Below are 14854 nucleotides of genomic sequence, written 5' to 3' on the forward strand. Positions count from 1 at the left end.
GTTTGCACGTGCGTCCTCTGCACTCTGGGACTCCGTGGCTAACCTTCTCCCTTCCCTTCCGGAGGACTTGCGCCCTGAGTTACTCCGTCTTGTCATTCACGGCAAGGAAATGGCTCATTTTACAATATGCTCCTCCCTGGATACCACAGACTCTGTGGGCTGTGCTCTTGCTCGGTCCGTGGCTTTGTGCCGTCATGCCTGGATGCGTGACAGTCGCTTCCCTGATAATATTCAGGAGAGCCTCAAAGACATGCCGTTTAATGGAATAGACCTTTTTGGGTCCCATGCTGACTCTGCGATCTCCAGGCTTCTGTCAGGGCTACCGTAATTGTGCCGTGCCACTGACTGCTTGACTTCTCTTCACTGCGGTCTTCCTTTACGGACCAGTTTTTATCAGAGGCAGGTTGGTGCCTCTGTATTGTCTGTAAAGCCGTATGACTGGGTTGTTTTTGTTTCAAGTACTCTGAATGTTTTGCCAAGAGGACCCCCCCCCCCCTTCTTGCCATGGTTGACTCTTGCCCTGTGTTGGGTGTTGGCTGGTGGCAGGTGTCTGCCTTTGCCTTTGTATGCTATTGTGGAGTTTCCATTATGGTTCTCTCTCTGGAGCTCATATACCTCCTTTTACTGCATCCTGCAGGGTCGCATTGCTCTGTTGTCTGTAGTGCTTGGACTCCGGGTGTAGGTCTATGTCTATGCTGTGTGGTATCTACCTCGCATAGCCTGGCATCTTGCTTTTGTCCTCTCGTCCGTCTTTTGGTGCCAGCCCCTCCTGGGTTGTTTTCCCAAGTAGGGAGTTGTCATGGACCTCTCTGTTGTAGGTTGTAATGGCCTTTTGGCTTCTTCCCCAACAGTTTTCGCCACATCTTCTTGCGGCTGTTTCTGCATCATGTTCTTCCTCATGGCTCGTGCGGCCTGTTGCCTTCTTGCTATTGGACTCATCTTAGCTGTTCCTGCTGTCTTGCTTCCTGGTCTTCCTCCTGACCACGTATGAGTGTCTTTTGGGCTGTGTAGGGGCATCCTTTCCATGCTCTTCACATGTCTGACTGGCAAGGGTTTCCACAGTGCTCTTCCTCTGTGGTACATGTGAGGGCGCTATGCGTTCTCTCCACCATACCACTTAAACAATCCTTTGGGTTGGCTTGTCGACTGCCGCATCCTGCGGTTCTTTCGCGCCATACGGTTCAGTTCTTGGTCCTGCGAGGTGTTGGACTATCTTTTCACGCCAGTTTCTTGCTGGGTTTTTTTTCTTTCATCTTGTCCCGTGCTGGGCGTGGGTCAGTAGCCTGCTGCCTTTGTATCTTTATGGGAGCAGGTTTATCAGTGTTTTACTCTATTCAAGATATTTAGCTGGGGCTAGCTCTGGCTTCTTGTTGACACCTTGGATACTGTGGCTCCTTCATGCCTCTTGGTCTTCTTTCGAAGTTTGGCATTTTTTCAATCGGGCACAAGCATTCTGGCTTGGTGTTTTCCTTCTCTCATCCCCTCTACATGTGGGGGTTTTCGTGTTATTCTGGATGGGCTGTGGTGCCCTCTCCTCCCCTTGATTCCCTGCTCTCTTCAGGGCTTAGGGGTCTGGTGGTTGGCTGCGCTGTCACTTCTGTCCCCACTGTGTTTTGTCCTTTGGTTGACAACACTCTTTTGGTCATGTTATTGGCATCTGGATTCTCTCTGGACCTTCGTGGGGTTCAGTCGCAGTCCCGCCTCCTCTGGGGGTATGGCTATGGTATCTATTCTAAGTTATGGTATCTGCGGCTAGACGTCTCTATCAGATGAACAAGTTACCTACCTTCGGTAACGATGTATGTTGTAGATGTCGTAGAGACATAGTCTAGCCGCAGATTCCTTAACGCCCGCCCGTCCTCCCCGTCCTGCGACAATCTTTTCAGGTTGGGCTTCTTGCCTTCTCCTCCCTTTAGGTGGCTTTATTCCTCTGCAGGGTGACGTCTTCTCTTCACTTCGACTCACGAAGCTACATTCTGTTTCGAGGCTCTGCTCTGCCCATTCTTGTGATTGAACGGTATGCTCATGTGCCATGTGTCCTTTACAACCCCTGTCCTGGGTTGTCCGGTGTGAGTCTAATTCTCCCATTCTATCTTAAACTGTTTGAGGTCTCTTGCCTCCCCTGCAATCTAGCGGTTAAAGTCTCTGGCAATGCTGCATTCGGCGGTCCATTTTTCGGATCTGGCGTCTCCTTTTGGGTGATGCTTTATGGTACTTTGCCTTTGCTCCTGGGTTCTGAACTGGTTGTCCTTCACTGTCCTATATTGTGGTTGCAGCCTTTCTGCCGGCTGCTGTGTTGGTTCACCACAGAGCTATGGCTCAATGGGGAGTCTTGTGCCTCTGGTGACACCGGCTCACACAGGCCAAGGGTTCAATTCTGCCTATGCTCTGCATCTTCTTCTGCCTCCAGGGGAGGTGTTGAACTTAACGTTTGATGGGTCCCTCCCAGAGTGATGCTCTGTTCTTTTCCCTCTCTCAGTTTACAATATATGGTGTCTGGCACTGTCTTTCTATGGTGATGATTGTTTCACCATGCCTTGTTTTTTCTTTTCTTTTTCTGCACACTGTTCCCATATTTTCACAGTTTTTGGTGGTGGCTTCGCGTCCTGACATGGAAAAGTCTTCTGACGAAAACTGTTGTCGGCGCGCCGGGGCGGGGCATATATGGCTCCGCTGACGTCACGTCCATGAAAGATGTCCGGGTGAAGTCGTACGGTGCCGCCCCCCGGCGCGCAGAGGTGCTGCTGGGCAATATTTTCCGGACCAGTCTGACGCCTGGGGATATTCTAAGTTAAGGAATCTGCGGCTAGACTACGTCTCTACCAGATAGATTTGTACATTAGGGCTATGATTCCGATCTTTCAGCCTGTATCCCGGGTTTCGGTCTGGATGGCCGTGACGCTGCTGGTCCTCATGGCCTTCTGCATCCTGCTGGCAGATCATGCCAGGTGGCATATGCGGAGGGACTTGAACTTCCAGTGGGCGCAGCATCAGGAGAATCTGTCCGATTGCATACAGCTCTCGAAGGGCACTGTAGTGCAATTGCAGCGGTGGTCCCGAACCAGGATTGGGTCAACGGCAGATCCCTCCTTTCTGGGATGGTGCGGCCACATGGGAGAGGCAGAGATCAGAGGCCTCTGGTCTCTGGCGGAGTCCGGACTCCACATCAACCTTCTGGAGATCCGGGCAATCAGTCCTGCACTCAAAGCATTCCTTACCTCTGTACAGGGAAGAGTGGTTCAGGTGTTCACGGACTACACCACCACCATGTGGTACTGCAATAAACAAGGCACGGTGGGATCGTGGACCCTATGTCAACCCTCTGGACTTGGCTAGAACATCAGGGCATATCCTTGGTGGTTCAAAATCTGGTAGATTCAGTGAATGTCAAGGCGGAAAAACACAGCGCAGGTGCATGATGGATCACGAATGGTATCTTCACTCGGAGGTCGTGCAAGGTCCCTCTTAGCAGTGGGAAAAGCCTTCTTTTAGATCTATTTGCCACCAGAGAGAACACGTAATATCAGCAATTCTGCGTGTTGGAAGTCGAAGGAGGCACTCGCTAGGCAGCGCTTTTGGTCGCGAGTGGAGTTGCGGTCTTCTATACGCCTATACCACTTCTGACCAGAGTGCTGGAGATCAAGCGCGACCGGGCCCAAGTCATTCTTGTGGCTCCAGATTGGACACGAAGAGTCTGGTATCCAGAGCTGCTCAACATGTCCATCGATCCTCTGATCCGACTGCCTCTTTGGGAGGATCTTCTGTCGCAGCAGCAAGGGACGGTCCTCCACCCCTTTGCGTAGAGATTGAATGGCGTCAGTTGATGTGGTTTGACCTGCCTCCCGAAGTCTATTATGTAATCATGGCAGCCAGGCATCCCTTCACTAAGATGTTATACGCCTGCAGAAGGAATACATTTGTGGCATGGTGCACAGCAAAGGCTGTGGATCCCCTTTCTGCCCCTCTATCTGAGGTTCTCTTGTTCCTCCTTTCTTTAGCCCAGCAGGGCCCTGCTCTAGGCACTCTTAAGGGCTACCTTTTTGGATCCAGTCTGACGCCTGGGGGTAATTCTAAGGTAAGGAATCTATAACTAACCTATGTTTCTTAAAGATATATCGTCACCGAAGGTAAGTAACTTGTTCATTTTGATGAGTAGCGCTATAAAATAAATAAAACAGTGCTATTTAAATTGTGTAAATACTGGAACAGACAAACTCCCTTAAATACCTGTGAAGAGATAAGTAGCTGTATGCTTTTGTTTCCTCTCTGTCGCATTTGCATGTAAGTGTGAGGTTACCCCCCAACCTCGCCCCCCGTTGCGTGCATGTTGCTGCCGGGAATGGAAAGCAGACCACGTACAGGAGCTGCCGAACGTGTCCCGGTGTCTCAAAATTACACTGGGACAAGTTCAATATATATTCTGTGGGGCCCAACTTCTTGGCAGGGTGGACAGCATCCACCCTGTGAATAGAGTGGGTGGACGCCGTGTACCCCCGACTCGTGCTCTGCTCCCCCATCGCTCTTGGTTGGACTTGAATGCCAAGTAGGAGGCCTACTATGGTCGGTATGCATCTTTAACTGTTACTTGTGAAGCTTCTTTACAGCTGTTCCCATCTGGGAGTCCCGGGGCACTAATGCAAGCCACAAGTCTTTACAAACCTTTAGTCCTTTGCTTGGTCACCTCCTTAGGCAACTGCACAATGTGCTTGTTTATGTTTTGTTAAATTTAGTTTGGTCGAACTGTTTCTTGTTGGACCATAGAATTAGGGGAACATTCTTTCTATCACCAGATATGTCAGAGTGGCTCCTGTATCCTTTATTGTGTAGGGAGTGTCCCCATAGTCGCAATTACTAGCAAGGTTGGAAAATAGTGACCTTGAACGTCGGTGGGGTAGGGTCCCTTCACAAAAGACATAGGTTCTAGGCGCAACTACATCGCCCGAAAGCAAACATAGTGTACCTACAGGAGACTCACCTCTCTGCCCCTTAAGCTTTATTGCTCCGGTGATGGGAGTCTGACACGCCGTTCTTTGTGACCTCCAATGTATAGAGACACAATTGAGCTTCCTCGAACAGCAGATAATGCATGACTCCACACTTTTACCAGAACTATAGGACTCTCGGATACAACACACAGAAACCATCTGACAACTGAAGCTTATTGACTATAAAACATACTTGCAGAACTGCATTCCAAAGGAGATAGGAAGGGCACACTTCTTGACGGCACGATCTGACCACAACGGTCCCGTACAACAATTTTATATATCACTTCACCCACAGGGATACACTGCCCTACACAGTTGGACATTAACGGCACATTTCATTCCTATTATGCAACCATTTACGCAGCTAGTTCCCCCTTGTCACCACCCTGCTTAAGCTCGGCCGGGCTCCCGATCTCTCCTCCTACAGACTGCTCTCTTTTGACCTCCGAATACAAAATCCTTAGCAAAGTTGTAGCCCAGAGACTGCTCATCTTACTCCCATATTTGGTACACATATATCAATGCAGGTTCGTTCCACGTAAGAGCACCTCATTGAACATTAAACGTCTATATTAAGTTATGGAAATCGCACATGATGCTTTCCCTACTGCTGGCGGTATACCTATCACTGGACCTGCAACATGTATATGGCTCTCTATACCGAAACTATTTGTTCTTGGTGTTGCAAAAATATAACCTTTTTACCGCCTTCATTAACTGGGTCAAAATACTTTGCCAGCTCAACGGCCTGAGCCAAAATTGGCGCACACATCTCTACACAATACCCTAGATACTGTGGCACGTGTCAGGGAGGCCCATCATAGCCTTTACTGTTTGAGCTGGCGATGGAACCCCTGACGCTGAAGATTTGAAGGAGGTGGCGGGCTGGTATATCTAATGTGGACTCCAATCACTCGTCGTTTCATTATACATGGGCGACATGATTATGTGCAACAGAGATCTGGGAATGAACCTCCCACCTATTTCTACTATGCTTCAAATATTCGGAGACTTATCTGACGTGCGAGTTGTTGTACTATTTTGTAAATCTACCCATAATTATTCCACAGCCCGTCTTTAAGATTTTGAACTCTCTACTGATTGACCTCATATGGGGCTCAGACTGACGCCGAATTAGTCTCTGTAAGTTACAGCTGCCAACTGAGAACAGCAGGCTGGCCGCACCTGATTTCCGTTCCTATTGCCTTGTGACCCAATTGCGGTGGGTGTCATATTGGTTATCGGGCTTACATTTACAAGAAACAAGTTACAGATCCTTTTAATTGTGCACTGGGAGCTTAAAGCACTACTTTTACCCGGGAGAAAACACCCCCTCCCAAACTACTTCTTCATAATGCTCTAATGTATTGAAGCACTGCGCTTCGTATTACGCACACGACAACCCCTTATAACCGAACCTTTCTTTCTGCGGCATACCGATCCGGTGGGTGCTCTCATGGCCACTAATCTAGCATCTTGGGAAGCAGTAGATATCTCCACCATTGGTGACCTCCATGAGAACGATCAATTGCGTTCACTCCTAGATTTTATACAGTTGCATGAACTTCTCGGGCCCTGTTCCTTACACATGCCATTATCTTGCGTTCTGTGCATCAGAACTGGTCAACAATGGGGGCAGAACCTGCCACACTCACGCACTGGTACAGGCAACCTATGAAAAGGGCATGGGTAGACACTTGGTTATGTGACTCTACAAAGGCCTACTTTTTCATCCATTTGTAGCTCTGACACCTGTATGAGACTGTCGGGAGGCAGACCAAGATCGCCCACTTCATGATGAGGAAGGGCAGTTACTTCTGGAATATTCTAGCATGATACCTCACAACACTCGGTTTAAGTGTATTTAGTTCACACTATTACACAGAGCATTTTTAACAGACTCTAAACTGCACAAAAGTTTCTCCACAGTGGTGTCTCATTACCCTAGATGCCGTACCAATGACGCTGACTTCCTGCATATGCTGTGGGCCTGCCCCATTCTGTAATCTTACTGGGAGGGTGTCCTACGACTCACTTAGAACCTTCATGGAAAACACTCACTGGGACATGGTGGAAAATTGCATTTTGGGTTTATATCCCATATCTAAAATTTCCACGGCATATTTCGTTTTGTTGACTTAGCACTCCTCCTGTTCAAGTGGCAAATAACGAACTTTTGAAAATCCCCAGTGCTCCACACTGTACTGAGCTGGCATAAAGGAGTTTCTTGGTGGGGTTCCGCAGAAGGCTCTGTGATGGTCATTTGCATGTTGGCGGCTGGATTGACTTGGTGCAGGGGTTTGGATGAGAGGGAGGATGGGGGTGGGGAGGTGTTATCTGCTTATTGCCGCTACCTTCCCATATTATAGATCAATTATAGTGTTGTGAATGTACATGATGTACTAGATTTTTCTGATGGATACATCTCCCTGTGGATTCCTCACCTTATGAATACCCCCTGCGCCAGCATTCCGCGGAAATTTTTCCTAGCTCTCCACACCGACGAGGTCATCACAATGCTATGGCTCCGCATGCGGCTCCGCATCACGTCACTGGAGCCATAAGAGGACCACGTCAGCATGATGCCGTCAGTTCCCTTTTTTCTGCGCTGTCTAGGCTAATGGTTTTTTCTGGGACTCTCCATACTTTCGACTGGATACTTTATTTCGATTGTATCTTTCTCTCTTTTGACATGTCTGCCCCGAAGAAGTCTGGCTTTAAGCCCTGTAAGGAATGCGGGGGACATATGTCTATTACTGACCCGCATGAAGACTGTCTTTGGTGTTTGTCATTTTGACCACGACGTTGAGGGCTGTTCTTCCTGCAGGAAGATGAACCCGAAGGCTCTGAAGGAGCGGGAGGCCAAGCTATATATGGCCGAGTTAAGGAAAGAAAAAAGGGGTCGAAAAAGGTCGTAGTCCAGGTCATCGACGTCGCATGACTCGAAGAGAAAGCAGAAGAAGAAGAGACATGCTTCTCGGTGCCGGTCGTCGAAGGCTGTGGAGTCGAGGTCGCCTTCTCCAACTCCTCTACGTCGAGTTAAGGACTTCAGTGTCTCCTCAGGCGACTCCGGTCCATTCCCCATCATACAAAGGGACTCCGGAGCAGTCATCGATGCCGCGATTCTCACCGACTTGAGAGGGTGTGTCGAATCCGGTTGATGCTGAGGTTCCTTCATCTCCTGCCGCTCTGCCTGCGGCTCCAGCGGCTCCGACTCCAGAGGTGCCTCGTTTGGATCCTGAACCGGCTCAGTATCCTTCATCCCCGGCGCCGGGTTCAGATCCATTGCATTTTCTAAATGCAATGTATGGCGTGTTCGACAGGGCCTCATACCCCTCTGGTGCACCTTCAGGTCCTATGGGTCCTTTGGCATTTAATTTGGGTGTGCCTCAACAGTATCCACAGGCCCCCTCTGTGCACTTCATGCCAGCGATGCCGTCCTGGCATTTACGGGCTCCGAGGATGTTGACGCCGTATGGACAGTCCCCGGCTCCATCCCGTGAAGCTTCTCGGATTCGATCGGCGCCAGTTACTACTTTGGAACCTTCTTCGATGGAGCTTCCGGAGCCGTCGACGCTGCGTGTGGCGACGCGGACGCCGCAGCCGAAGATGCGCTCGAGGAGAGAGGCGCAGAGCTTGTTGGAGGAGGAGCAGTACCAGGCGGATGAGAGGGAGGAAGGAGAAGTGTATGACACAGAGGATGTGTTTGAGGACTTGGGTGAGGCAAGTGAACTTGACGTTTCTCCTGAGTTGGACTTTGTTTCTCAGAAGGCTTCCCCCTTGAAAGAGGTTGCTCCGTACTATTCTGTGATTAGGAAGGCTGCGGAGGTTTTAAATTTGCAGCTCCCTATGGCTGAGTATAAGCCTAATCTTCTTACGGAGGTGCTCCATTCTCCGTCCTCGGTGGTTAAACCACTCTTGCCCTTTAACGATGCTCTGACCGAGCTAATACTTGATGTTTGGCACAACCCTCTTTCTGCTCCTGCGGTTTCAATGTCAGTGTCCAGAAGATATAGGCCTCCTCCTGGAGATCCAGTGTTCCTGTCATCCCACCCCTCTCCTGAGAGCTTGGTGGTACAGGTTTCTTGTTCGAAGCAGTCTACAGGGGCTTTTCCGCAAGCTCCGGCCCACAGGGATTTCAAGAAGCTGGAACAGTCTGCGAAAAAGGTCTTCTTCAGCTAGCATGGCATTGAAATCTACCAGCGCCACTTGTCTCTTGGGTAGATATATTCATGCCTTGAAGGACTCTGCCAAACAGCTTCTTCCGAAGTTATGTGAGGAAGACAGGGGAAATCTGAGTGAGGTGTTGGCAGACTCATGCTGCTGCTCGCCAAGTCATCCAGTCTGGCCTGGACACGGCGGATTCTTTTGCCAGGGTGATGGGTTCGTCCATTGCAACAAGAAGACATGCGTGGTTGAGGTCTTCTGGGTTCTTGATCTGCCTTTTGATGGGTCTAGACTTTTTGGAGAGCAGGCGGATTCTGCCTTGCAAAGATTTAAGGACAGTAAGGCCACGGCTAAATCTTTGGGTCTGCAATCAGTCGAGAGGTTGTGGTTATAAAAGATACAGAGGCTTCGGGAAATCTTTCTTTCAAAGTTTCAGACAGCCTCAGCAGCAACAACAGCAAAACCCCTTGTATAAGTCCTATAGGGGTAAAGGCAGAGGTCGCCATTGTGGAGCCGGGCGTCATCCTTCCTCCTCCTCCTCTACCTCCCCAGTCCCTCCTGGTAATGTGGGAAAGCAGCCCTAGGTCCTCCATCCTGGATCATATAGGTCCTGTGGGAGGTCAGGTTACCCATTTTCTACAAGGTTGGAAATCGATCACTTCGGACCTTTGGGTTCTAGATCTTATGGAATCGCCCTTCCCTTCAGGGAATTCCCCCCTCCTTGCCAAGGGTTTTGCACGGAGGATCATTTACTTCTCCTTCAAAAGGAGGTTATTGCCCTGTTACAAAAAGGTGCGATAGAGTTGGTTCCGGAGCAGGAAAGGGGTCAGGAATGCTACTCCCGGTATTTTCTGATTCCCAAAAAGGATGGCAGGTTGCGTCCGATCCTGGATCTCAAAATTTTGAATCTATATCTCAAGCAGGAGAGATTCAAGATGCTCACCCTAGCGCAGGTTTTTCAGGCGCTGCAGCCAGAGGACTGGATGGTGTCCATCGACTTACAGGATTCGCACTTTCACATCCCAGTCCCGAAGTCGCACAGGAAGTATCTCCGATTTACGGTTGGGTCGCAACACTACCAGTTTGGGGTTCTTCCGCTTGCTCTTACTACTGCACCTTGAGTCTTCACCAAGGTGATGGCAGTGGTTGCTACCCATCTCAGGAGGTCGGGGTTTCCGATTTTCCCCTACCTGGATGACTGGCTTCTGAAGGCAGAGACGCCAGAGATGGTGCTTCATCATCTCAGCTCATCTCAGCTCAGCTGTTGTACAATTTGGGTTTTCGATAAATGTGCCCAAGTCTCACCTAGTGCCCTTTTAGTGCAACCTGTTCATAGGGGCGGTACTGGATACCACTGTGTGTCGAGCTTTTCCTCCTCCGCAAAGGATTCTCGACATTCAGGAAATGATTCCCTTGTTTTACAATCGAGCGGCTGTTCCGGTGCTGAAGGTCCTTTGCCTGCTCGGTCTGTTCGCTTCCTGCATTCTGTTGGTTAACCATGCACGCTGGCACATGAGGGCGCTCCAGTGGTGCCTCCTCAGGCATTGGTATCAGCACAATGGAGATCTCAGGGAGTCAGTCAGGATCTCCAGAGAAGCTGCAGCGGATCTGTCTTGGTCGAGCTTAGGGGGCAATCTGTCTAAAGGAAAGCCCTTCCACATTCCTCCATCGGTGGCCACAGTGATAACAGATGCCTCTACCCTAGGGTGGGGTGCTCATCTGGGGGATCTGGAGGTCAAGAGTCTTTGGTCTCCAGAGGAAAGATTGCTTCATATCAATCTTCTGGAATTGCGGGCGATTTGTTTGGCGCTCAAGGCCTTTCTCCCTTCCCTTCGCGGTCCGTCAGTTCAAGTCCTGACGGACAACACTGCCGCGATGTGGTACATCAACAAGCAGGGAGGAGTAGGGTCGTACCGTCTCTACAGAGAAGCGTTGCGGCTCTGGTCCTGGGCTCAGTACCATCGGATTTGTTTGATGGCAAATCATCTGGCTGGGGTGTTGAACATGCGTGCGGACAGTCTCAGTCGGCAGTTCTCCGCCGACCACGAGTGGAGGCTTCATCCGGAGGTAGTACGACACATCTTCCAGACGTGGGGGGACTCCTCGGATGGAACTGTTTGCCATTCTCGAACGCGCACTGCCCTTCATTCTGCAGTCTCCAGTTTCCGAGGCAGGGAGCATTGGGGGACGCGTTTCAGTTGAGTTGGAGCTCACAATTCCTTTACATGTTTCCTCCCATACCCTTGATTCCTCGGGTTCTGAGGAAGATTCGCCGAGACCGGGCCCAAGTCATATTGATCGCCCCGGATTGACCAAGAAGGGTGTGGTACACAGACCTTCCTCGCCTCTCGTCGCACCCTCCGCTCCATCTCCCTCTCAGGGTAGACCTCCTCTCGCAGTCGGAGGGGCAGGTTCTACACCCCCACCTCCAGAGCCTGTACCTTCATGCCTGAAGATTGAACGGGGCAACCTGAATTATTTTTCTCGCCCGCCTGACGTGGTGGATGTTATATTATCGGCCAGGCGACATTGTACCAAGTCTATCTACTCTTACAGGTGGTCAAAATTTGTTAAATGGTGTGGAGAGAAGTCTATTGTTCCCTTGAAAGCTCATCTTTCTGATGTTGTTTGTTTTTCGCTTCATTTGGCACATCAGAGGTGTGCTGTAGCCACTGTTAAAGGATATTTGTCAGCTTTATCGGCATTTCTTTGTGTGATCAGCAGTCTCTTTTTAAGTCTCCAATAGTTTTAAGGTTCATTAAGGGGCTTACTAACATGTTCCCGCCCACTCCTTTTATTATGCCCCAGTGGGACTTGAATTTAGTGTTAACTTTTTAATGGGTTCCACGTTTGAACCTATGCATAGCTGTCCTTTGAGACTGCTGACTTTCAAAATGGTCTTTCTTGTGGCTATCACTTCGGCTAGGAGGGTGAGTGAGCTTCAGGCTTAGAGTTCAAAGCCTCTGTTTTTGACCATACATGCTGAAAGGATGGTGCTCAGGACCAGGGCTGTTTTTCTTCCTAAGGTGGTAACTCCCTTCCATCTAGGGCAGTCCATTACCCTTCCTACTTTCTATCCTCCCCCTCACCCTTCCAAGGAGGAGGAGGACAGGCTGCACCGTTTGGACCCTAAGAGGGCGATTAGTTTCTATCTTGATAGAACAAAGGACTTTCGTCAGGATGATCAGCTCTTTGTGGGCTATGTTGGACGTATGAAGGGAAGGCGGTGCACAAGCGCACTTTATCCAGGTGGATCATCTTGTGCATCAAGATCTGCTACGCTCTGGCTGGTAAGGAGTCTCCTGTAGGCATTAGTGCTCACTCTACCAGGGCTAAATCATCTACTTCTGCTTTGTCCAGAGGTGTTCCTGTGTTGGACATCTGTAAGGCTGCAACTTGGGCCTCCCTCCAGACTTTCGCAAAGCATTACTGCTTGGATTCCGAAGTGAGGAGGGATGGCCATTTTGCGCGCTGTGTTTTTGGTATAGAAGGGTGGACACCCTCCTCTGGGAGTGGGACTGCTGTGGGATTCGATTCATAAGGTGAGGAATCCACCGGTAGATGTATCCATCAGATGAACAAGTTACTTAGCTTTGGTAATGCTTTTTCTGGTGGATACAGTATTTGCCTGTTGATTCCTCACTGACCTACCGGCCTCCCCGTTGTTCACCCTGTTATACTTTAAAAGAAGTATTGGTTAACATGGTTATTTCATATTGTCATTATGTATTGCCTCTGTTTGCCTTTGTCTAGGCTTATAGGAAATGCTTGCTGTCTTTTGATTTCCTTTTGCACTGTGTGTATTCGTGTGAATACTGTGTACTGCGTATGCATTGTCTATACGGCTGGTCCGCCCATTTCGCCTCCGTGGCATAGAAAAAATGGGTGGAACTGACGTCATCACACCGACGTGGTCCTCTTATGGCTCCAGTGACGTCATGCGGAGCCGCGTGCGGAGCCATAGCATCATGACGACCTCGTTGGCATGGAGAGCTAGGAAAAATTTCCGCGGAATGCTGGCACAGGAGATATTCATAAGGTGCAGAATCCACAGGCAAATACTGTATCCACCAGAAAAAGCGTTACCAAAGGTAAGTAACTTGTTCATCAGTGTCATTGTAACATACAGATCTGTTCTTGATTCAACTAAATGCAAGATGTATACTATGCTGAAATGCAATGCTTATGAAATGCAATAAAGTACAAAACAAAAAGGATTGAGGTGTTTGGGAAGCGAATGCTCCCTTCCGCCACTACGGCGTTGAGGTTAGTTAATGCGGTCTGCCTTTTAGGCCATTATATGCACACCCAGTGGGATTTTGCTGGATGTTCTGGAGGAGTTTCTTGGGCTGAAACCATTCTGAACGACCAGGATGAGTCACATTTGTAATCCATTTTAGCCTGAATACTACTGGCTCATTGAGCTGAGCAGTGGACACTTGCATGGTGCTCTGGCGCATGTGTGGATACGATCTACTGACTAGGTTTGCAGCATACAGGCATCCCATAAGGATATTTCTTTTGGTGGCTCCAGTCATGTTTGTGAAAAGGCTGATTCAGCCCTTGGGCGCTTTAAGGAAAGCAGAGCCACAGCACTTTGCTTGACCCTTTCTACCCCTGCTCGACAATTTCCTCATTAATTGCGACCCTTCTGTGGCTACACCAGAGGCTTGGTGTTTAGACAGTGCCATGCCCTGCAAACACCGCAACAGCTACCCTAGTCTTTTTATGGCTGGAAATCATGCAGACCTTTCACTGGTCACCAGGGACAGCTTTCTCAGCACCACACCACTGCGTTGTCCACCCCAAACCGCTTTAGTTTGCCTTTGGCGTCGCACGGCCACCCGTTGACAGGCATATTCATACATTTTCTCCTATAGTGGTAGTCCATCACATCTGCTAGATAGGTCCTCCTGATCCTCCAGCAGGGTTTTGCCCTCCTCTTTCTTGTTGAACCAACCCAGATTCCTTCACATCATAGTAGCTTTCAGGGGAGCATTTATACTGGAAAAAGGAGCCATTGAAAAGGTGCCAACTTCGGAAGTAGAGATGGATAGCTGCTTTGCTATTTACTCATACTGAAGAAGCTTGAAGGCTTTTATCCTATCAGGGTAGCTTCTCCGCTAAGGCGGAGTAGCATCGCCCCAATGCCTTCAGCAGTGCAAAAAAGGAAAAATAAAATAACACGAGTGGTTGGGGTACACTAAGTACGCATGATGGTTTGGCCAGCTGTATTGGGCCGGCCAAACAGTCATGCACACTTTGCATGTTCTTCACCAGGCTCTTTTACAGCCTTTGTGGAGAACATGCACAGGCTCATAGTCACCGTCTTAGCGCTGAACTACTGCGCTCAGATCAATCACGATGCTGTCATGGTGGCAGCAGCATCGTGATTGGCTTAGGGGAGCCTGTTTGCTTCCAGCTTCTGTTCCGGGGCTCATTGGAAGGGAAGCAGAGGAGAAACGTGGCCGACCGAAGAGCTAAGTGATTTTTTTATTTTTTACTACGACCCCCACTGCTCGCCCCGCCACCCCCGATCGCCCCGCCACCCCCGATCCATGCCAAACACCACTGCATCTTACTTTAGATTTTTGCCTCCTGAATGCTTTCCTATGGAAGGACACATTTTGAATGCTCACACTGGCCCAAATTCTGTTTATCCTGGATCTGGGGTACATGGATGGTTACCTTGGCCCTGC

The 14854-nt window shown here is 49.5% G+C and overlaps 1 protein-coding gene across 19 annotated transcripts in view; it reads left to right on the forward strand.

Moving 5' to 3' along the window:
- Positions 1 to 14854, forward strand: part of FRYL (FRY like transcription coactivator) — a 2516714-nt gene that overhangs the window by 1306209 nt on the left and 1195651 nt on the right. The gene's annotated exons all lie outside the window — the stretch shown is intronic.

The sequence above is a fragment of the Triturus cristatus genome, chromosome 2_2, assembly GCF_964204655.1.
Source record: "Triturus cristatus chromosome 2_2, aTriCri1.1, whole genome shotgun sequence".
NCBI lineage: Eukaryota > Metazoa > Chordata > Amphibia > Caudata > Salamandridae > Triturus > Triturus cristatus.